At 38.6% G+C, this 24,870-nt stretch overlaps 1 long non-coding RNA gene across 1 annotated transcript; it reads right to left on the bottom strand.

Moving 5' to 3' along the window:
* Positions 1-4,794: 4,794 nt before the first annotated feature.
* LOC125780986 (uncharacterized) lies at positions 4,795-24,572 on the bottom strand. Its single transcript, XR_007424027.1, has 3 exons — positions 24,018-24,572; positions 10,302-10,983; positions 4,795-5,178 (listed from the first exon to the last, which is right to left on the bottom strand). It is a non-coding gene; the product is annotated as an uncharacterized LOC125780986 (long non-coding RNA).
* Positions 24,573-24,870: the final 298 nt, after the last annotated feature.

Genomic DNA, 24,870 nt, shown 5'->3' with positions numbered 1-24,870 from the left:
TAAGCAGGCCAGTCAAATTTTGTGAGTTTTTCTTCGTTATAACCTCCTCAAAACACCTGGCATTACCTAGGTTTTGACCTCCTGTTTTGATGTGGCATCTCACAAATTCAACCATCTGCCATTTCGTCCTCATTTGAGATATCGACTATTCCTTCACAATTTATCATCAGATATGTTCAATGTTTATTTTTACCAAATACCAAGAGAATTCAACAAATTTGCTAGGAGTAGTTTGACAATGTACACAAAAAAAGTGTGTAAAATGCAGATATTTCAAAATGGCCGACTTCCTGTTGGGCGGAGTCAGTCCTACCAATGCTGAAAATGTGTGTAATGATGTCTTTTGTGTTTCTGCCAAGTTTCATGAATTTTCAATAATCTGTTTTCTGACCGTGTCATGGTTTCACTTTGGTTTAGTGTTGCGTCTCTAGTGACTCAATTGCTCGCCATTGGGTCACCGTTTTACCGATCAACTAATCCTTTGGCAATTATCATCAAATATGTCTGTTGTTCATTTACAGCGAAATAAGAGGCAATCTGACAAAGACTTTAGGAGCAGTTTAAATTAGTTTGTGAAAAATTTGTAAAAATATTACAAATTCCAATATGGCCGACTTCCTGTTGGGCGGAGCTAATACAAGCCAATTGTAAATATGTGCAGGGTCATACTATCTATGATCCTACCAAAATTTGAGAAGATTAGACAAATTTTGACACATCCACAGCTAATTTATTAAACGAACCAATTAGGGGGCGCTGTAGAGTCTGCTAGCTATACATGAAAAAATTTTCAAAATATTTGTAAAGTGTTTTTAGGTCTTATGCAATCTGTCAATTTTCAAGAGGTTTTGAGCATTCCCGTAATGTCAAATATGCATTGAAACCTAGGTGGCGCTATAGAGCCAATGAAATACGTATACAATAAATTTTAATTTCAGATGAAAGTACTGCTTAATTCAAGCAGGCCTGTAAATTTTCGAGAGTTTTCAACCTTTTTAACCTCCTCAAACACCTACTAACACCAGAATGTATTCACTTCCTGTTTTAATGGGGCATCTCAAGCAGTTCAACTGTCCGCCATTTCGTCCTCGTTTAAGATATCGACTATTCCTTCGCAATTTATCATCACGGATGGAAGTAGTTTTTTGCTGACAAATATCAAGAGTATTCAACAAATTCCCTAGGAGGAGTTCGACAAAGTATGCAAAAAATGTGTGTAAAATGCACATATTTCAAAATGGCCGACTTCCTGTTGGGCGGAGTCAATCATTCCAATACTAAAAACGTGTCTTATGATGTCTCTTGTGTTTTTACCAAGTTTCATGATTTTTCAATCATCCGTTTTATGACCGTGTCATGGTTTCACTTTGGTCTAGTGTTGCGTCTCCATTAAATTAATTGTCCGCCATTACGTCATCGTTTCAGCTATCGACTATTCCTTCGCAATTTATCACCATGTATGTCTGGAGCCTATCCACACCAAATTTAGAGGTAATATGACAAAGACTCTAGGAGGAGTTTGAATGAGTTGGTGAAAAATGTGTAAAAATTCCACAAATTTCAAAATGGCCGACTTCCTGTTGGGCAGAGCTAGTACAAGCCAATGGGTAATATGTGCGGGATGATAGTTTCTATGTTGTTGCCAAAAATCGAGAATATTGGAGAAATTTTGAGACAGCTACAGCTAATTTAATGGCCTAAACAAAATAGGGGGCGCTGTAGAGTCCTCTAGCTACACATGAGAAAAACGACAAAATATTCCTAAATCATTTCAAAGACTTATTGAATCTGCCAATTATCAAGAGGCTGAGAGCTTTTCATAAATATGATATAAAATAGGTGGCGCTAGAGAGCTGATGAAAGACGAATTTACGAAATTCCAACTTACGGTCAAAGTTTGGCCTAAGCCAAATAGCTCTGTAAAATTTTAGGAGTTTTCAAACATCCTAACCCCTCCGAAACCCAGCGGGAAACTTTTTATTTTGCAACTTCCTGTCAAAATGGCCGACTTCCTGTTGGGCGGAGTCAAATAAAACCTAGTGATTCTTGTTGTTTATGAGGAGGTCAATGAGCGTACCAAAGTTGGTGCACGTTGGACAAACTTCATCCCGGCCACTGCCGACGTTTGGGGGCGCTATAGAGCTCCTGAACAACACCAAAGTCCAGCCTCTATGGAACTTTAAAATTTTCGCCGAGCTTGAGGCCTGTGCCAAAATGCGTGAGTTTTCGAGTATCGGAAATGCCTCAAAAATGGACGCAAAGAGGCAGAATAATAATAACGAGTTGTCCCCCTGTCACAGGGGGACGTAGGGCCCTCGCACAACAGCGCAAATCGTACCGGGCCAAATAGAGAAACCGGTGAAAGTAATTTTGAGGTCTTATTAAGTGTGGTAATTTTCAAGAGTTTTCTATCCTTCCAAAAATGTGAAATACCCATTTAAAATACAGGTGGCGCTATAGAGCTGTTAAAACACTTATATTTGAAATTCTAATTCTAGATCAAACAACAGCCTCAGATAAGCAGGCCGGTCAAAGTTTGTGAGCTTTTCTCTCTTATAACGTCCTCAAAACTCCTAGTATTACCTATGTGTCAACCTCCAGTTTTGATGTGGCATCTCAAACATTCAACTGTCCGCCATTCCCTCCTCGTTTAAGATATCGACTATTCCTTCACAATTTATCATCAGATGTGTTCAATGTTTATTTTTACCAAATACCAAGAGAATTCAACAAAATTTCTAGGAGTAGTCTGACAACATACGCAGAAAATGTATGTAAAATTCAGATATTTCAAAATGGCCGACTTCCTGTTGGGCGGAGTCAGTCCTACCAATACTGAAAACGTTTCTAATGATGTCTCTTGTGTTTTTGCCAAGTTTCAGGAATTTTCAATCATCTGTGTTCTGACTGTGTCATGGTTTCACTTTGGTTTAGTGTTGCGTCTCTAGTCAGTCAATTGCTCGCCATTACATCACCGTTTTAGCGATCAACTATTCCTTTGGCAATTTTCATCAACTGTGTCTGATGTTCATTCTCAGCTAATTTAGAGGTAATCTGACAAAGACTTTAGGAGCAGTTTAAATGAGTTTGTGAAAAAAAGTGTAAAAATATTACAAAATCCAATATGGCCGACTTCCTGTTGGGCAGAGCTAATACAAACCAATTGCAAATATGTGCAGAGTCATAGTATCTACGCTCCTACCAAAATTTGAGAAGATTAGACCAATTTTGACACATCCACAGCTAATTTATTAACCGTACAAATTAGGGGGCGCTGTAGAGTCAGCTAGCTACACATGAAAAAATTATCACAATATTTGTAAAGTGTTTTTAGGTGTTATGCAATCTGACAATTTACAAGAGTTTTTGAGCATTCCCGTAATGTCAAATATGCATTGAAACCTAGGTGGCGCTATAGAGCCAATGAAATACGTATATATGAAATTTCAATTTTTGATCCAAGTACCACTTAAATCAAGCAGGCTTGTAAAGTTTCGAGAGTTTTCAACCTTTTTAACCTCCTCAAACACCTACCAACACCAGAATGTATTCACTTCCTGTTTTAATGGGGTATCTCCAGCAACTCAACTGTCCGCCATTTCGTCCTCGTTTAAGATATCGACTATTCCTTCGCAATTTATCATCAGGTCTGTTAGTAGTTTATTGCTGACAAATATCAAGAGTATTGAACAAATTCCCTAGGAGGAGTTCGACAAAGTATGCAAAAAATGTGTGTAAAATGCACGTTTTTCAAAATGGCCGACTTCCTGTTGGGCGGAGTCAATCATATCAACACTGAAAATGTGTGTAATGATGTCTTTTATGTTTTTGCCAAGTTTCATGAATTTCCAAGCAGCTGTATTCTGACCATGCTAATGTTTCTATTTGGTTTAGTGTTGTGTCTCCATTAAATCAATTGCCCGCCATTACATCATCGTTTCAGCTATCGACTATTCCTTCGCAATTTAGCACCATGTATGTCTGGAGACTATCCACAGACCATTTAGTTGTAATCTGACAAAGACTCTAGGAGGAGTTCGAATGAGTATGTGAAAAATGTTTAAAAATGTAACATTTTTCAAAATGGCCGACTTCCTGTTGGGCGGAGCTAATACATGCCAATGGGTATTATGTGTGGCATCGTAATATCTATGTTTCTACCAAAAATTTTGAACATTGGGGAAAATTTGAGACAGCTACCGCTAATTTATTAGCCTAAACCAAATAGGGGGCGCTGTAGAGTCATTTAGCACCACATTAGAAAAATGATTACATTTCTCGAAATGATTTAAAGGCATTATTGGGTCTGCTAATTTAGAAGAGGCTAAGAGCTTTCTATAAATGTCATATAAAATAGGTGGCGCTAGAGAGCTGATAAATTATGAATATGAAAATTTCCAATTTTACATCAAAGTACATCCTATGCCCAATAGGCCTGTGAAATTTTATGAGTTTTCGAATATCGTAACCCACCCAAAACACCACGGGAAACTTTTTATTTTGCGACTTCCTGCCAAAATGGCCGACTTCCTGTTAGGCGGAGTCAAATAAATCCGAGTGATTCTTGATCGGTATAATGAGGTCAATGAGCGTACCAAAGTTGGTGCACATTGGACAAACTTTATCCCGGCCACTGGCAACGTTTGGGGGCGCTATAGAGCTCCTGATCCACGCCCAAACCTGTGAACAATGTAATTTAAAATTTTTCACCGGCTTTGACGTCTGTGCCAAAATGCAAGAGTTTTCGAGTATCGAAAAGGCCTCAAAAATGGGCGCGAAGTTTGTAAATAAAAATAATAATAATAAACGGACCAAAAACAATAGGGCTTTGCACCTCCGGTGCAGGCTTCGCCTGCGCCTTCGGTGCTCGGGCCCTAATAATAACGAGTTGTCCCCCTGTCACAGGGGGACGTAGGGCCCTCGCACAACAGCGCAAATCGTACCGGGCCAAACCGAGAAACCGGTAAAAGTAATTTTGAGGTCTTATTGAGTGTGCCAATTTTCAAGAGTTTTCTATCCTGTTAAACATGTGAAATATCCATTTAAAATACAGGTGGCGCTATGGCGCTGTTAAAATACATGTATTTGAAATTCTAATTCTACATCAAACAACAGCCTTAGATAAGCAGGCTGGTCAAATTTTATGAGTTTTTCTCCGTTATAACCTCCTCAAAACACCTGGCATTATCTAGGTTTTCACCTCCTGTTTTGATGTGGGATCTCAAAAATTCAACCATCTGCCATTTCGTCCTCGTTTGAGATATCGACTATTCCTTCACAATTTATCATCAGATATGTTCAATGTTTATTTTTACCAAATACCAAGAGAATTCATCAAATTTGCTAGGAGTAGTTTGACAATGTACACAAAAAATGTGTGTAAAATGCAGATATTTCAAAATGGCCGACTTCCTGTTGGGCGGAGTCAGTCCTACCAATGCTGAAAATGTGTGTAATGATGTCTTTTGTGTTTTTGCCAAGTTTCATGAATTTTCAATAATCTGTTTTCTGACCATGTCATGGTTTCACTTTGGTTTAGTGTTGCGTCTCTAGTGACTCAATTGCTCGCCATTGGGTCACCGTTTTACCGATCAACTAATCCTTTGGCAATTATCATCAAATATGTCTGTTGTTCATTTACAGCGAAATAAGAGGTAATCTGACAAAGACTTTAGGAGCAGTTTAAATTAGTTTGTGAAAAATTTGTAAAAATATTACAAATTCCAATATGGCCGACTTCCTGTTGGGCGGAGCTAATACAAGCCAATTGCAAATATGTGCAGGGTCATACTATCTACGATCCTACCAAAATTTGAGAAGATTAGACAAATTTTGACACATCCACAGCTAATTTATTAAACGAACCAATTAGGGGGCGCTGTAGAGTCCGCTAGCTATACATGAAAAAATTGTCAAAATATTTGTAAAGTGCTTTTAGGTCTTATGCAATCTGTCAATTTTCAAGAGGTTTTGAGCATTCCCGTAATGTCAAATATGCATTGAAACCTAGGTGGCGCTATAGAGCCAATGAAATACGTATATATGAAATTTTAATTTCAGATCAAACTACTGCTTAAATCAAGCAGGCCTGTAAATTTTTGAGAGTTTTTAACCTTTTTAACCTCCTCAAACACCTACTAACACCAGAATGTATTCACTTCCTGTTTTAACGGGGCATCTCAAGCAATTCAACTGTCCGCCATTTCGTCCTCGTTTAAGATATCGACTATTCCTTCGCAATTTATCATCAGGTGTGTTAGTAGTTTATTACTGACAAATATCAAGAGTATTCAACAAATTCCCTAGGAGGAGTTCGACAAAGTATGCAAAAAATGTGTGTAAAATGCACATATTTCAAAATGGCCGACTTCCTGTTGGGCGGAGTCAATCATTCCAATTCTAAAAACTTGTCTTATTATGTCTCTTGTGTTTTTACCAAGTTTCATGATTTTTCAATAATCTGTTTTATGACTGTGTCATGGTTTCACTTTGGTCTAGTGTTGCGTCTCCATTAAATTAATTGTCCGCCATTACGTCATCGTTTCAGCTATCGACTATTCCTTCGCAATTTATCACCAAGTATGTCTGGAGCCTATCCATACAAAATTTAGAGGTAATATGACAAAGACTCTAGGGGGAGTTTGAATGAGTTCGTGAAAAATGTGTAAAAATTCCACAAATTTCAAAATGGCCGACTTCCTGTTGGGCGGAGCTAGTACAAGCCAATGGGTAATATGTGCGGGATGATAGTTTCTATGTTGTTGCCAAAAATCGAGAATATTGGAGAAATTTTGAGACAGCTACAGCTAATTTAATGGCCTAAACAAAATAGGGGGCGCTGTAGAGTCCTCTAGCTACACATGAGAAAAACGACAAAATATTCCTAAATCATTTCAAAGACTTATTGAATCTGCCAATCATCAAGAGGCTGAGAGCTTTTCATAAATATGATATAAAATAGGTGGCGCTAGAGAGCTGATGAAAGACGAATTTACGAAATTCCAACTTACTGTCAAAGTATGGCCAAGGCCAAATAGCTCTGTAAAATTTTAGGAGTTTTCAAACATCCTAACCACTCCGAAACCCAGCGGGAAACTTTTTATTTTGCAACTTCCTGTCAAAATGGCCGACTTCCTGTTGGGCGGAGTCAAATAAAATCTAGTGATTCTTGTTGTTTATGAGGAGGTCAATGAGCGTACCAAAGTTGGTGCACGTTGGACAAACTTCATCCCGGCCACTGCCGACGTTTGGGGGCGCTATAGAGCTCCTGAACAACGCCAAAGTCCAGCCTCTATGGAATTTTAAAATTTTCGCCGAGCTTGAGGCCTGTGCCAAAATGCGTGAGTTTTCGAGTATCGGAAATGCCTCAAAAACGGACGCAAAGAGGCAGAATAATAATAATAACGAGTTGTCCCCCTGTCACAGGGGGACGTAGGGCCCTCGCACAACAGCGCAAATCGTACCAGGCCAAACCGAGAAACCGGTAAAAGTAATTTTGAGGTCTTATTGAGTGTGCCAATTTTCAAGAGTTTTCTATCCTGTTAAACATGTGAAATATCCATTTAAAATACAGGTGGCGCTATGGCGCTGTTAAAATACATGTATTTGAAATTCTAATTCTACATCAAACAACAGCCTTAGATAAGCAGGCCGGTCAAAGTTTGTGAGCTTTTCTCTCTTATAACGTCCTCAAAACTCCTAGCATTACCTATGTGTCAACCTCCAGTTTTGATGTGGCATCTCAAACATTCAACCGTCCGCCATTCCCTCCTCGTTTAAGATATCGACTATTTCTTCACAATTTATCATCAGATATGTTCAATGTTTATATTTACCAAATACCAAGAGAGTTCAACAAAATTTCTAGGAGTAGTTTGACAACATACGCAAAAAATGTATGCAAAATTCAGATATTTCAAAATGGCCGACTTCCTGTTGGGCGGAGTCAGTCCTACCAATGCTGAAAATGTGTGTAATGATGTCTCTTGTGTTTTTGCCAAGTTTCATGAATTTTCAATAATCTGTTTTCTGACCGTGTCATGGTTTCACTTTGGTTTAGTGTTGCGTCTCTAGTGACTCAATTGCTCGCCATTGGGTCACCGTTTTACCGATCAACTAATCCTTTGGAAATTATCATCAAATATGTCTGTTGTTCATTTACAGCGAAATAAGAGGTAATCTGACAAAGACTTTAGGAGCAGTTTAAATGAGTTTGTGAAAAATGTGTAAAAATATTACAAATTCCAATATGGCCGACTTCCTGTGGGGCGGAGCTAATACAAGCCAATTGCAAATATGTGCAGGGTCATACTATCTACGATCCTACCAAAATTTGAGAAGATTAGACAAATTTTGACACATCCACAGGTAATTTATTAAACGAACCAATTAGGGGGCGCTGTAGAGTCCGCTAGCTATACATGAAAAAATTGTCAAAATATTTGTAAAGTGTTTTTAGGTCTTATGCAATCTGTCAATTTTCAAGAGGTTTTGAGCATTCCCGTAATGTCAAATATGCATTGAAACCTAGGTGGCGCTATAGAGCCAATGAAATACGTATATATGAAATTTTAATTTCAGATCAAAGTACTGCTTAAATCAAGCAGGCCTGTAAATTTTTGAGAGTTTTTAACCTTTTTAACCTCCTCAAACACCTACCAACACCAGAATGTATTCACTTCCTGTTTTAACGGGGCATCTCAAGCAATTCAACTGTCCGCCATTTCGTCCTCGTTTAAGATATCGACTATTCCTTCGCAATTTATCATCAGGTTTGATAGTAGTTTATTACTGACAAACATCAAGAGTATTCAACAAATTCCCTAGGAGGAGTTTGACAAAGTAAGCAAAAAATGTGTGTAAAATGCACATATTTCAAAATGGCCGACTTCCTGTTGGGCGGAGTCAATCATACCAATAATGTCAATGTGTGTAATGATGTCTATTATGTTTCTGTAAAGTTTCATGATTTTTCAAACACCTGTGTTCTGACCATGCTAATGTTTCTATTTGGGCTGCTGTTGCGTCTCCATTAAATTAATTGCCCGCTGTTACGTCATCTTTTCAGCTATCGACTATTCCTTCGCAATTTATCACCAAGTATGTCTGGAGCCTATCCACAGACAAATTAGAGGTAATGTGACGAAAACTCTAGGAGGAGTTCGAATGAGTTCGTGAAAAATGTGTAAAAATTCCACGAATTCCAAAATGGCCGACTTCCTGTTGGGCGGAGCCAATGCATGCCGATTGCTAATATGTGCGGAATCATATTTTCTATGTTTCTGCCAAAAATCGAGAATATCTGAGAATTTTTGAGAAGGCCACGGCTAATTTATTAGCCCAACCAAATAGGGGGCGCTGTAGAGTCATCTAGCTACACACAACAAAAATGACAATATATATTTAAATCATTTCGAGGCCTTATTGAATCTGCCAACTGTCAAGAGGCTGAGCGCTTTCCATAAATGTCATATAAAATTGGTGGCGCTAGAGAGCTGATGAAAAATAAAGGTGCGAAATTTGAGTTGACTATCAAAGTACATCCTAAGCCAAATGAGCTGTTCAAGTTTTATGAGTTTTCGAAGATCATAACCCCTCTGAAACCCAGCGGGAAACTTTTTATTTTGCGACTTCCTGCCAAAATGGCCGACTTCCTGTTGGGCGGAGTCAAATAAAACCTATTGTTCCTTGTTCTTTATGAGGAGGTCAATGAGCCTACCAAAGTTGGTGCCCATTGGACAAACTTCATCCCGGCCACTGCCGACGTTTGGGGGCGCTATAGAGCTCCTGAACCATGGCAAAGTCCAGCCTCTATGGAACTTTAAAATTTTCGCCGAGTTTGAGGCCTGTGCCAAAATACGTGAGTTTTCGAGTATCGGAAATGCCTCAAAAATGGACGCAAAGAGGCAGAATAATAATAATAATAAACGGACCAAAAACAATAGGGCTTTGCACCTCCGGTGCAGGCTTCGCCTGCGCCTTCGGTGCTCGGGCCCTAATAATAATAACGAGTTGTCCCCCTGTCACAGGGGGACGTAGGGCCCTCGCACAACAGCGCAAATCGTACCGGGCCAAACCGAGAAACCGGTAAAAGTAATTTTGAGGTCTTATTGAGTGTGCCAATTTTCAAGAGTTTTCTATCCTGTTAAACATGTGAAATATCCATTTAAAATACAGGTGGCGCTATGGCGCTGTTAAAATACATGTATTTGAAATTCTAATTCTACATCAAACAACAGCCTTGGATAAGCAGGCTGGTCAAATTTTGTGAGTTTTTCTCCGTTATAACCTCCTCAAAACACCTGGCATTACCTAGGTTTTCACCTCCTGTTTTGATGTGGGATCTCAAAAATTCAACCATCTGCCATTTCGTCCTCGTTTGAGATATCGACTATTCCTTCACAATTTATCATCAGATATGTTCAATGTTTATTTTTACCAAATACCAAGAGAATTCATCAAATTTGCTAGGAGTAGTTTGACAATGTACACAAAAAATGTGTGTAAAATGCAGATATTTCAAAATGGCCGACTTCCTGTTGGGCAGAGTCAGTCCTACCAATGCTGAAAATGTGTGTAATGATGTCTTTTGTGTTTTTGCCAAGTTTCATGAATTTTCAATAATCTGTTTTCTGACCATGTCATGGTTTCACTTTGGTTTAGTGTTGCGTCTCTAGTGACTCAATTGCTCGCCATTGGGTCACCGTTTTACCGATCAACTAATCCTTTGGCAATTATCATCAAATATGTCTGTTGTTCATTTACAGCGAAACAAGAGGTAATCTGACAAAGACTTTAGGAGCAGTTTAAATTAGTTTGTGAAAAATTTGTAAAAATATTACAAATTCCAATATGGCCGACTTCCTGTTGGGCGGAGCTAATACAAGCCAATTGCAAATATGTGCAGGGTCATACTATCTACGATCCTACCAAAATTTGAGAAGATTAGACAAATTTTGACACATCCACAGCTAATTTATTAACCTTACAAATTAGGGGGCGCTGTAGAGTCTGCTAGCTATACATGAAAAAATTGTCAAAATATTTGTAAAGTGTTTTTAGGTCTTATGCAATCTGTCAATTTTCAAGAGGTTTTGAGCATTCCCATAATGTCAAATATGCATTGAAACCTAGGTGGCGCTATAGAGCCAATGAAATACGTATACAAGAAATTTTAATTTCAGATGACAGTACTGCTTAATTCAAGCAGGCCTGTAAATTTTCGAGAGTTTTCAACCTTTTTAACCTCCTCAAACACCTACTAACACCAGAATGTATTCACTTCCTGTTTTAACGGGGCATCTCAAGCAATTCAACTGTCCGCCATTTCGTCCTCGTTTAAGATATCGACTATTCCTTCGCAATTTACAATCAAGTATGTTAGCAGTTTATTACAGACAAATATCAAGAATATTCAACAAATTCCCTAGGAGGAGTTCGACAAAGTATGCAAAAAATGTGTGTAAAACACACTTTTTTCAAAATGGCCGACTTCCTGTTGGGCGGAGTCAGTCTTACCAATACTAAAAACGTGTCTTATGATGTCTCTTGTGTTTTTGCCAAGTTTCATGAATTTTCAATCATCTGTGTTATGACCGTGTCATGGTTTCACTTTTGTTTAGTGTTGCTTCTCCATTAAATTAATTGCCTGCCATTACGTCATCGTTTCAGCTATCGACTATTCCTTCGCAATTTATCACCACGTATGTCTGGAGCCTACCCACGCCCAATTTAGAGATAATCTGACAAAGACTCTAGGAGGAGTTTGAATGAGTTCGTGAAAAATGTGTAAAAATTCCACAAATTTCAAAATGGCCGACTTCCTGTTGGGCGGAGCTAATACCAGCCAATGGGTAATATGTGCGGGATGATACTCTCTATGTTGTTGCCAAAAATCGAGAATATTGGAGAAATTTTGAGACAGCTACAGCTAATTTAATGGCCTAAATAAAATAGGGGGCGCTGTAGAGTCATCTAGCTACACATGAGAAAAACGACAAAATATTTCTAAATCATTTCAAAGACTTATTGAATCTGCCAATTATCAAGAGGCTTAGAGCTTTTTATAAATGTGATATAAAATAGGTGGCGCTAGAGAGCTGATGAAACACGAATTTACGAAATTCCAACTGAAGGTCAAAGTTTGGCCTAAGCTAAATAGCTCTGTAAAATTTTAGGAGTTTTCAAACATCTTAACCCCTCCGAAACCCAGCGGGAAACTTTTTATTTTGCAACTTCCTGTCAAAATGGCCGACTTCCTGTTGGGCGGAGTCAAATAAATCAAATTGATCCTTGTTCTTTATGAGGAGGTCAATGAGCGTACCAAAGTTGGTGTACATTGGACAAACTTCATCCCAGCCACTGCCTACGTTTGGGGGCGCTATAGAGCTCCTGAACCACGCCTTAGTCCAGCCTCTATGGAACTTTAAAATTTTCGCCGAGCTTGAGGCCTGTGCCAAAATGCGTGAGTTTTCGAGTATCGGAAATGCCTCAAAAATGGACGCAAAGAGGCAGAATAATAATAATAATAATAATAATAATAACGAGTTGTCCCCCTGTCACAGGGGGACGTAGGGCCCTCGCACAACAGCGCAAATCGTACCGGGCCAAACCGAGAAACCGGTAGAAGTAATTTTGAGGTCTTATTGAGTGTGCCAATTTTCAAGAGTTTTCTTTCCTGTTAAACATGTGAAATATCCATTTAAAATACAGGTGGCGCTTTAACGCTGTTAAAATACATGTATTTGAAATTCTAATTCTACATCAAAGAACAGCCTTAGATAAGCAGGCCGGTCAAATTTTGTGAGTTTTTCTCCGTTATAACCTCCTCAAAACACCTGGCATTACCTAGGTTTTCACCTCCTGTTTTGATGTGGGATCTCAAAAATTCAACCATCTGCCATTTCGTCCTCGTTTGAGATATCGACTATTCCTTCACAATTTGTCATCAGATATGTTCAATGTTTATTTTTACCAAATACCAAGAGAATTCATCAAATTTGCTAGGAGTAGTTTGACAATGTACACAAAAAATGTGTGTAAAATGCAGATATTTCAAAATGGCCGACTTCCTGTTGGGCGGAGTCAGTCCTACCAATGCTGAAAATGTGTGTAATGATGTCTTTTGTGTTTTTGCCAAGTTTCATGAATTTTCAATAATCTGTTTTCTGACCGTGTCATGGTTTCACTTTGGTTTAGTGTTGCGTCTCTAGTGACTCAATTGCTCGCCATTGGGTCACCGTTTTACCGATCAACTAATCCTTTGGCAATTATCATCAAATATGTCTGTTGTTCATTTACAGCGAAATAAGAGGTAATCTGACAAAGACTTTAGGAGCAGTTTAAATTAGTTTGTGAAAAATTTGTAAAAATATTACAAAATCCAATATGGCCGACTTCCTGTTGGGCGGAGCTAATACAAGCCAATTGCAAATATGTGCAGGGTCATACTATCTACGATCCTACCAAAATTTGAGAAGATTAGACAAATTTTGACACATCCACAGCTAATTTATTAAACAAACGAATTAGGGGGCGCTGTAGAGTCTGCTAGCTATACATGAAAAAATTGTCAAAATATTTGTAAAGTGTTTTTAGGTCTTATGCAATCTGTCAATTTTCAAGAGGTTTTGAGCAGTCCCATAATGTCAAATATGCATTGAAACCTAGGTGGCGCTATAGAGCCAATGAAATACGTATACAAGAAATTTTAATTTCAGATGACAGTACTGCTTAATTCAAGCAGGCCTGTAAATTTTCGAGAGTTTTCAACCTTTTTAACCTCCTCAAACACCTACTAACACCAGAATGTATCCACTTCCTGTTTTAATGGGGCATCTCAAGCAGTTCAACTGTCCGCCATTTCGTCCTCGTTTAAGATATCGACTATTCCTTCGCAATTTATCATCACGGATGGTAGTAGTTTTTTGCTGACAAATATCAAGAGTATTCAACAAATTCCCTAGGAGGAGTTCGACAAAGTATGCAAAAAATGTGTGTAAAATGCACATATTTCAAAATGGCCGACTTCCTGTTGGGCGGAGTCAATCATTCCAATACTAAAAACGTGTCTTATGATGTCTCTTGTGTTTTTACCAAGTTTCATGATTTTTCAATCATCTGTTTTATGACCGTGTCATGGTTTCACTTTGGTCTAGTGTTGCGTCTCCATTAAATTAATTGTCCGCCATTACGTCATCGTTTCAGCTATCGACTATTCCTTCGCAATTTATCACCATGTATGTCTGGAGCCTATCCACACCAAATTTAGAGGTAATATGACAAAGACTCTAGGAGGAGTTTGAATGAGTTGGTGAAAAATGTGTAAAAATTCCACAAATTTCAAAATGGCCGACTTCCTGTTGGGCAGAGCTAGTACAAGCCAATGGGTAATATGTGCGGGATGATAGTTTCTATGTTGTTGCCAAAAATCGAGAATATTGGAGAAATTTTGAGACAGCTACAGCTAATTTAATGGCCTAAACAAAATAGGGGGCGCTGTAGAGTCCTCTAGCTACACATGAGAAAAACGACAAAATATTCCTAAATCATTTCAAAGACTTATTGAATCTGCCAATTATCAAGAGGCTGAGAGCTTTTCATAAATATGATATAAAATAGGTGGCGCTAGAGAGCTGATGAAAGACGAATTTACAAAATTCCAACTTACGGTCAAAGTATGGCCTAAGCCAAATAGCTCTGTAAAGTTTTAGGAGTTTTTAAACATCCTAACCCCTCCGAAACCCAGCGGGAAACTTTTTATTTTGCAACTTCCTGTCAAAATGGCCGACTTCCTGTTGGGCGGAGTCAAATAAAACCTTGTGATTCTTGTTGTTTATGAGGAGGTCAATGAGCGTACCAAAGTTGGTGCACGTTGGACAAACTTCATCCCGGCCACTGCCGACGTTTGGGGGCGCTATAGAGCTCCTGAACAACGCCAAAGTCCAGCCTCTATGGAACTTTAAAATTTTCGCCGAGCTTGAGGTCTGTGCCAAAATGCGTGAGTTTTCGAGTATCGGAAATGCCTCAAAAATGGACGCAAAGAGGCAGAATAATAATAATAATAATAATAATAACGAGTTGTCCCCCTGTCACAGGGGGACGTAGGGCCCTCGCACAACAGCGCAAATCGTACCGGGCCAAACCGAGAAACCTGTAAAAGTAATTTTAAGGTCTTATTGAGTGTGCCAATTTTCAAGAGTTTTCTATCCTGTTAAACATGTGAAATATCCATTTAAAATACAGGTGGCGCTATAGCGCTGTTAAAATACATGTATTTGAAATTCTAATTCTACATCAAACAACAGCCTTAGATAAGCAGGCCGGTCAAATTTTGTGAGTTTTTCTTCGTTATAACCTCCTCAAAACACCTAGCATTACCTAGGTTTTCACCTCCTGTTTTGATGTGGCATCTCACAAATTCAACCATCTGCCATTTCGTCCTCGTTTAAGATATCGACTATTCCTTCACAATTTATCATCAGATATGTTCAATGTTTATTTTTACCAAATATCAAGAGAATTCAACAAAATTTGCTAGGAGTAGTTTGACAACATACGCAAAAAAATTTGTAAAATGCAGATATTTCAAAATGGCCGACTTCCTGTTGGGTGGAGTCAGTCCTACCAATGCTGAAAATGTGTGTAATGATGTCTTTTGTGTTTTTGCCAAGTTTCATGAATTTTCAATAATCTGTTTTCTGACCGTGTCATGGTTTCACATTGGTTTAGTGTTGCGTCTCTAGTGAATCAATTGCTCGCCATTGGGTCACCGTTTTACCGATCAACTAATCCTTTGGCAGTTATCATCAAATATGTCTGTTGTTCATTTACAGCGAAATAAGAGGTAATCTGACAAAGACTTTAGGAGCAGTTTAAATGAGTTTGTGAAAAATGTGTAAAAATATTACAAATTCCAATATGGCCGACTTCCTGTGGGGCGGAGCTAATACAAGCCAATTGCAAATATGTGCAGGGTCATACTATCTACGATCCTACCAAAATTTGAGAAGATTAGACAAATTTTGACACATCCACAGCTAATTTATTAAACAAACAAATTAGGGGGCGCTGTAGAGTCCGCTAGCTATACATGAAAAAATTGTCAAAATATTTGTAAAGTGTTTTTAGGTCTTATGCAATCTGTCAATTTTCAAGAGGTTTTGAGCATTCCCGTAATGTCAAATATGCATTGAAACCTAGGTGGCGCTATAGAGCCAATGAAATACGTATACAAGAAATTTTAATTTCAGATGAAAGTACTGCTTAATTCAAGCAGGCCTGTAAATTTTCGTGAGTTTTCAACCTGTTTTACCTCCTCAAACACCTGCCAACACCAGAATGTGTTCACTTCCTGTTTTAATGGGGTATCTCAAGCAGTTCAACTGTCTGCCATTTCGTCCTTGTTTAAGATATTGACTATTCCTTCGCAATTTATCATCAGGTATGGTAGTAGTTTATTGCTGACAAATATCAAGAGTATTCAACAAATTCCCTAGGAGGAGTTCGACAAAGTATGCAAAAAATGTGTGTAAAACACACTTTTTTCAAAATGGCCGACTTCCTGTTGGGCGGAGTCAGTCTTACCAATACTAAAAACGTGTCTTATGATGTCTCTTGTGTTTTTGCCAAGTTTCATGAATTTTCAATCATCTGTGTTATGACCGTGTCATGGTTTCACTTTTGTTTAGTGTTGCTTCTCCATTAAATTAATTGCCTGCCATTTTGTCATCGTTTCAGCTATCGACTATTCCTTCGCAATTTATCACCACGTATGTCTGGAGCCTACCCACGCCCAATTTAGAGATAATCTGACAAAGACTCTAGGAGGAGTTTGAATGAGTTCGTGAAAAATGTGTAAAAATTTCACAAATTTCAAAATGGCCGACTTCCTGTTGGGCGGAGCTAATACCAGCCAATGGGTAATATGTGCGGGATGATAGTTTCTATGTTGTTGCCAAAAATCGAGAATATTGGAGAAATTTTGAGACAGCTACAGCTAATTTAATGGCCTAAATAAAATAGGGGGCGCTGTAGAGTCATCTAGCTACACATGAGAAAAACGACAAAATATTTCTAAATCATTTCAAAGACTTATTGAATCTGCCAATTATCAAGAGGCTGAGAGCTTTTTATAAATGTGATATAAAATAGGTGGCGCTAGAGAGCTGATGAAAGACGAATTTACGAAATTCCAACTGAAGGTCAAAGTATGGCCAAGGCCAAATAGCTCTGTAAAATTTTAGGAGTTTTCAAACATCCTAACCACTCCGAAACCCAGCGGGAAACTTTTTATTTTGCAACTTCCTGTCAAAATGGCCGACTTCCTGTTGGGCGGAGTCAAATAAAACCTAGTGATTCTTGTTGTTTATGAGGAGGTCAATGAGTGTACCAAAGTTGGTGCACGTTGGACAAACTTCATCCCGGCCACTGCCGACGTTTGGGGGCGCTATAGAGCTCCTGAACAACGCCAAAGTCCAGCCTCTATGGAACTTTAAAATTTTCGCCGAGCTTGAGGCCTGTGCCAAAATGCGTGAGTTTTCGAGTATCGGAAAGGCCTCAAAAATGGACGCAAAGAGGCAGAATAATAATAATAATAATAAACGGACCAAAAACAATAGGGCTTTGCACCTCCGGTGCAGGCTTCGCCTGCGCCTTCGGTGCTCGGGCCCTAATAATAAACGGACCAAAAACAATAGGGCTTTGCACCTCCGGTGCAGGCTTCGCCTGCGCCTTCGGTGCTCGGGCCCTAATAATAATAATAAACGGATCAAAAACAATAGGGCTTTGCACCTCCGGTGCAGGCTTCGCCTGCGCCTTCGGTGCTCGGGCCCTAATAAACGGACCAAAAACAATAGGGCTTTGCACCTCCGGTGCAGGCTTCGCCTGCGCCTTCGGTGCTCGGGCCCTAATAATAATAATAATAAACGGACCAAAAACAATAGGGCTTTGCACCTCCGGTGCAGGCTTCGCCTGCGCCTTCGGTGCTCGGGCCCTAATAACGAGTTGTCCCCCTGTCACAGGGGGACGTAGGGCCCTCGCACAACAGCGCAAATCGTACCGGGCCAAACCGAGAAACCGGTAAAAGTAATTTTAAGGTCTTATTGAGTGTGCCAATTTTCAAGAGTTTTCTATCCTGTTAAACATGTGAAATATCCATTTAAAATACAGGTAGCGCTATAGCGCTGTTAAAATACATGTATTTTAAATTCTAATTCTACATCAAACAACAGCCTTAGATAAGCAGACTGGTCAAATTTTGTGAGTTTTTCTCCGTTATAACCTCCTCAAAACACCTGGCATTACCTAGGTTTTCACCTCCTGTTTTGATGTGGCATCTCACAAATTCAACCATCTGCCATTTCGTCCTCGTTTGAGATATCGACTATTCCTTCACAATTTATCATCAGATATGTTTAATGTTTATTTTTACCAAATACCAAGAGAATTCAAGAAAATTTCTAGGAGTAGTTTGACAATATACACAACAAATGTATGTAAAATTCAGATATTTCAAAATGGCCGACTTCCTGTTGGGCGGAGTCAGTCCTACCAATACTGAAAACGTGTCTAATGATGTCTCTTGTGTTTTTGCCAAGTTTCATGAATTTTTAATCATCTGTGTTCTGACTGTGTCATGGTTTCACTTTGGTTTAGTGTTGCGTCTCTAGTCAATCAATTGCCCGCCATTACGTCATCGTTTTAGCGATCAATTATTCCTTTGGCAATTTTCATCAACTGTGTCTGATGTTCATTCTCAGCTAATTTAGAGGTAATCTGACAAAGACTTTAGGAGCAGTTTAAATGAGTTTGTTAAAAATTTGTAAAAATTACACAAATTTCAAAATGGCCGACTTCCTGTTGGGCGGAGCTAATACAAACCAATTGCAAATATGTGCAAAGTCATAGTATCTACGCTCCTACCAAAATTCGAAAAGATTAGACAAATTTTGACACATCCAAAGCTAATTTATTAACCGTACGAATTAGGGGGCGCTGTAGAGTCCGCTAGCTACACATGAAAAAATTATCGCAATATTTGTAAAGTGTTTTTTAGATCTTATGGAATCTGACAATTTTCAAGAGTTTTTGAGCATTTCCGTAATGTCAAATATGCATTGAAACCTAGGTGGCGCTATAGAGCCAATGAAATATGTATATAAGAAATTTCAATTTTTAATCAAAGTACTGCTTAAATCAAGCAGGCCTGAAAAGTTTTGTGAGTGTTCAACCTGTTTAACCTCCTCAAACACCTACTAACACTAGAATGTATTTACTTCCTATTTTAATGGGGTATCTCAAGCAATTCAACTGTCCGCCATTTCGTCCTCGTTTAAGATATCGACTATTCCTTCGCAATTTATCATCAAGGATGGTAGTAGTTTATTGTTGACAAATATCAAGAGTATTCAACAAATTCCCTAGGAGGAGTTCGACAAAGTATGCAAAAAATGTGTGTAAAATGCACATTTTTCAAAATGGCCGACTTCCTGTTGGGCGGAGTCAATCATATCAACACTGAAAACGTGTGTAATGATGTCTTTTATATTTTTGCCAAGTTTCATGAATTTCCAAGCAGCTGTATTCTGACCATGCTAATGTTTCTATTTGGTTTAGTGTTGTGTCTCCATTAAATCAATTGCCCGCCATTACGTCATCGTTTCAGCTATCGACTATTCCTTCGCAATTTAGCACCACGTATGTCTGGAGACTATCCACAGACAATTTAGTTGTAATCTGACAAAGACTCTAGGAGGAGTTCGAATGAGTTCGTGAAAAATGTGTAAAAATTTAACATTTTTCAAAATGGCCGACTTCCTGTTGGGCGGAGCTAATACATGCCAATGGGTATTATGTGTGGCATCGTAATATCTATGTTTCTACCAAAAATCTTGAACATTGGAGAAAATTTGAGACAGCTACCGCTAATTTATTAGCCTAAACCAAATAGGGGGCGCTGTAGAGTCATTTAGCTGCACATTAGAAAAACGATTACATTTCTCGAAATCATTTAAAGGCATTATTGGGTCTGCTTATTTAGAAGAGGCTAAGAGCTTTCTATAAATGTCATATAAAATAGGTGGCGCTAGAGAGCTGATAAATTATGAATATGAAAAATTCCAATTTTACATCAAAGTACAGCCTATGCCCAATATGCGTGTGAAATTTTATGAGTTTTCGAACATCGTAACCCACCCAAAACACCACGGGAAACTTTTTATTTTGCGACTTCCTGCCAAAATGGCCGACTTCCTGTTAGGCGGAGTCAAATAAATCCAAGTGATTCTTGATCGGTATAATGAGGTCAATGAGCGTACCAAAGTTGGTGCACATTGGACAAACTTTATCCCGGCCACTAGCAACGTTTGGGGGCGCTATAGAGCTCCTGATCAACGCCCAAGCCCAGGAACTGTGAAATTTCAAATTTTTCACCGGCTTTGATGTCTGTGCCAAAATTCAAGAGTTTTCGAGTATCAGAAAGGCCTCAAAAATGGGCGCGAAGTTTAAAAATAAAAATAACGAGTTGTCCCCCTGTCACAGGGGGACGTAGGGCCCTCGCACAACAGCGCAAATCGTACTGGGCCAAACCGAGAAACCGGTGAAAGTAATTTTGAGGTCTTATTAAGTGTGGTAATTTTCAAGAGTTTTCTATCCTGCCAAAAATGTGAAATACCCATTTAAAATACAGGTGGCGCTATAGAGCTGTTAAAACACATATATTTGAAATTCTAATTCTAGATCAAACAACAGCCTCAGATAAGCAGGCCTGTCAAAGTTTGTGAGCTTTTCTCTCTTATAACGTCCTCAAAACTCCTAGCATTACCTATGTGTCAACCTCCAGTTTTGATGTGGCATCTCAAACATTCAACCGTCCGCCATTCCCTCCTCGTTTAAGATATCGACTATTTCTTCACAATTTATCATCAGATATGTTCAATGTTTATTTTTACCAAATACCAAGAGAATTCAACAAAATTTCTAGGAGTAGTTTGACAACATACGCAAAAAATGTATGCAAAATTCAGATATTTCAAAATGGCCGACTTCCTGTTGGGCGGAGTCAGTCCTACCAATACTGAAAACGTGTCTAATGATGTCTCTTGTGCTTTTGCCAAGTTTCATGAATTTTTAATCATCTGTGTTCTGACTGTGTCATGGTTTCACTTTGGTTTAGTGTTGCGTCTCTATTCAATCAATTGCTCGCCATTACGTCACCGTTTTAGCGATCAACTATTCCTTTGGCAATTTTCATCAACTGTGTCTGATGTTCATTCTCAGCTAATTTAGAGGTAATCTGACAAACACTTTAGGAGCAGTTAAAATGAGTTTGTGAAAAAAAGTGTAAAAAAATTACAAAATCCAATATGGCCGACTTCCTGTTGGGCGGAGCTAATACAAACCAATTGCAAATATGTGCAGAGTCATAGTATCTACGCTCCTACCAAAATTTGAGAAGATTAGGCAAATTGTGACACATCCACAGCTAATTTATTAAACGAATGAATTAGGGGGCGCTATAGAGTCCGCTAGCTACACATGAAAAAATTATCACAATATTTGTAAAGTGTTTTTAGATCTTATGGAATCTCACAATTTTCAAGAGTTTTTGAGCATTTCCGTAATGTCAAATATGCATTGAAACCTAGGTGGCGCTATAGAGCCAATGAAATATGTATATATGAAATTTCAATTTTTAATCAAAGGACCGCTTAAATCAAGCAGGCCTGTAAAGTTTCGAGAGTTTTCAACCTGTTTAACCTCCTCAAACACCTACTAACACCAGAATGTATTTACTTCCTATTTTAATGGAGTATCTCCAGCAATTCAACTGTCCGCCATTTCGTCCTCGTTTAAGATATCGACTATTCCTTCGCAATTTATCATCACGGATGGTAGTAGTTTATTGCTGACAAATATCAAGAGTATTCAACAATTTCCCTAGGAGGAGTTCGACAAAGTATGCAAAAAATGTGTGTAAAATGCACGTTTTTCAAAATGGCCGACTTCTTGTTGGGCGGAGTCAATCATATCAACACTAAAAATGTGTGTAATGATGTCTTTTATGTTTTTGCCAAGTTTCATGAATTTCCAAGCAGCTGTATTCTGACCATGCTAATGTTTCTATTTGGTTTAGTGTTGTGTCTCCATTAAATCAATTGCCCGCCAGTACGTCATCGTTTCAGCTATCGACTATTCCTTCGCAATTTAGCACCATGTATGTCTGGAGACTATCCACAGACCATTTAGTTGTAATCTGACAAAGACTCTAGGAGGAGTTCGAATGAGTATGTGAAAAATGTGTAAAAATTTAACATTTTTCAAAATGGCCGACTTCCTATTGGGCGGAGCTAATACATGCCAAAGGGTATTATGTGTGGCATCGTAATATCTATGTTTCTACCAAAAATTTTTAACATTGGGGAAAATTTGAGACAGCTACCGCTAATTTATTAGCCTAAACCAAATAGGGGGCGCTGTAGAGTCATTTAGCACCACATTAGAAAAATGATTACATTTCTCGAAATTATTTAAAGGCATTATTGGGTCTGCTAATTTAGAAGAGGCTAAGAGCTTTCTATAAATGTCATATAAAATAGGTGGCGCTAGAGAGCTGATAAATTATGAATATGAAAAATTCCAATTTTACATCAAAGTACAGCCTATGCGCAATAGGCCTGTGAAATTTTATGAGTTTTCGAACATAGTAACCCACCCAAAACACCACGGGAAACTTTTTATTTTGCGACTTCCTGCCAAAATGGCCGACTTCCTGTTAGGCGGAGTCAAATAAATCCAAGTGATTCTTGATCGGTATAATGAGGTCAATGAGCGTACCAAAGTTGGTGCACATTGGACAAACTTTATCCCGGCCACTGGCAACGTTTGGGGGCGCTATAGAGCTCCTGAACCACGCCCAAACCCATGAACCATGGAATTTCAAATTTTTCACGGGTTTTGATGTCTGTGCCAAAATGCATGAGTTTTCGAGTATCGGAAAGGCCTCAAAAATGGGCGCGAAGTTTGTAAATAAAAATAATAATAATAATAATAACGAGTTGTCCCCCTGTCACAGGGGGACGTAGGGCCCTCGCACAACAGCGCAAATCGTACCGGGCCAGACCGAGAAACCGGTGCAAGTAATTTTAGGGGCTTATTAAGTGTAGCAATTTTCAACAGTTTTCTATCCTGTCAAATATTCATTTAAAATGTAGGTGGCGGTATAGAGCTGTGAAAGGACATGTATTATAAATTTTAATCATACATCAAAGAACAGCCTCAGATAAGCAGGCCGGTCAAATTTTGTGAGCTTTTCTCTGTTATAACTTCCTCAAAACACCTAGCATTACCTAGGTGTCAACCACCTGTTTTGATGTGTCATCTCAAAAATTCAACCGTCTGCCATTTCCTCCTCGTTTGAGATATCGATTATTCCTTCACAATTTATCATCAGATATGTTCCATGTTTATTTTTACCAAATACCAAGAGAATTCATTAAATTTTCTAGGAGTAGTTTGACAACATACGCAAAGAATGTGTGTAAAATGCAGATGTTTCAAAATGGCCGACTTCCTGTTGGGCGGAGTCAGTCCTACCAATACTGACAACGTGTCTAATGATGTCTCTTGTGTTTTTGCCAAGTTTCATGAATTTTTAATCATCTGTGTTCTGACCGTGTCATTGTTTCACTTTGGTTTAGTGTTGCGTCTCTAGTGAATCAATTGCTCGCCATTACGTCACCGTTTTAGCAATCAACTATTCCTTTGGCAATTTTCATCAACTGTGTCTGATGTTCATTCACAGCTAATTAAAAGGTAATCTACCTAAGACTTAAGAAGCAGCTTAAATGAGTTTGTGAAAAATATGTAAAAATTTCACAAATTCCAATATGGCTGACTTCCTGTTGGGCGGAGCTAATACAAGCCAATTGCAAATTTGTGCAGTGTTACAGTATCTACATACCTACCAAAATTGGAGAAGATTAGATCAATTTTGACACATCCAGAGCTAATTTATTAACTGAACAAATTAGGGGGCGCTGTAGAGTCCGCTAGCTACATATGAAAAATATTTCACAATATTTGTAAAGTGTTTTTAGGTCCTACGCAATCTGACAATTTTCAAGAGTTTTTGAGCATTCCCGTAATGTCACATATTCATTGCAACCTAGGTGGCGCTATAGAGCCAATGAAATGCGTATATATGAAATTTCAATTTCAGACCAAAGAACCACGTAAATCAAGCAGGCCTGTAAAGTTTTGTGAGTTTTCATACTTTTTAACCTCCTCAAACACCTACCAACACCAGAATGTATTCACTTCCTGTTTTAATGGGGTATCTCCAGCAACTCAACTGTCCGCCATTTCGTCCTCGTTTAAGATATCGACTATTCCTTCGCAATTTATCATCAGGTCTGTTAGTAGTTTATTGCTGACAAATATCAAGAGTATTCAACGAATTCCCTAGGAGGAGTTTGACAAAGTATGCAAAAAATGTGTGTAAAATGCACTTTTTTCAAAATGGCCGACTTCCTGTTGGGCGGAGTCAGTCTTACCAATACTAAAAACGTGTCTTATGATGTCTGTTGTGTTTTTGGAAAGTTTCATGAATTTTCAATCATGTGTGTTCTGACCGTGTCATGGTTTCACTTTGGTCTAGTGTTGCGTCTCCATTAAATTAATTGCCTGCCATTACGTCATCGTTTCAGCTATCGACTATTCCTTCGCAATTTATCACCATGTATGTCTGGGGACTATCCACTGACAATTTAGAGGTAATCTGACAAAGACTCTAGGAGGAGTTCGAATGAGTTTTTGAAAAATATGTAAAAATTCCACAAATTCCAAAATGGCCGACTTCCTGTTGGGCGGAGC

Source organism: Astyanax mexicanus, chromosome 14, assembly GCF_023375975.1.
Source record: "Astyanax mexicanus isolate ESR-SI-001 chromosome 14, AstMex3_surface, whole genome shotgun sequence".
NCBI classification, from domain to species: Eukaryota; Metazoa; Chordata; class Actinopteri; order Characiformes; family Acestrorhamphidae; genus Astyanax; species Astyanax mexicanus.
This window is presented reverse-complemented; position numbering and strand designations above follow the sequence as displayed.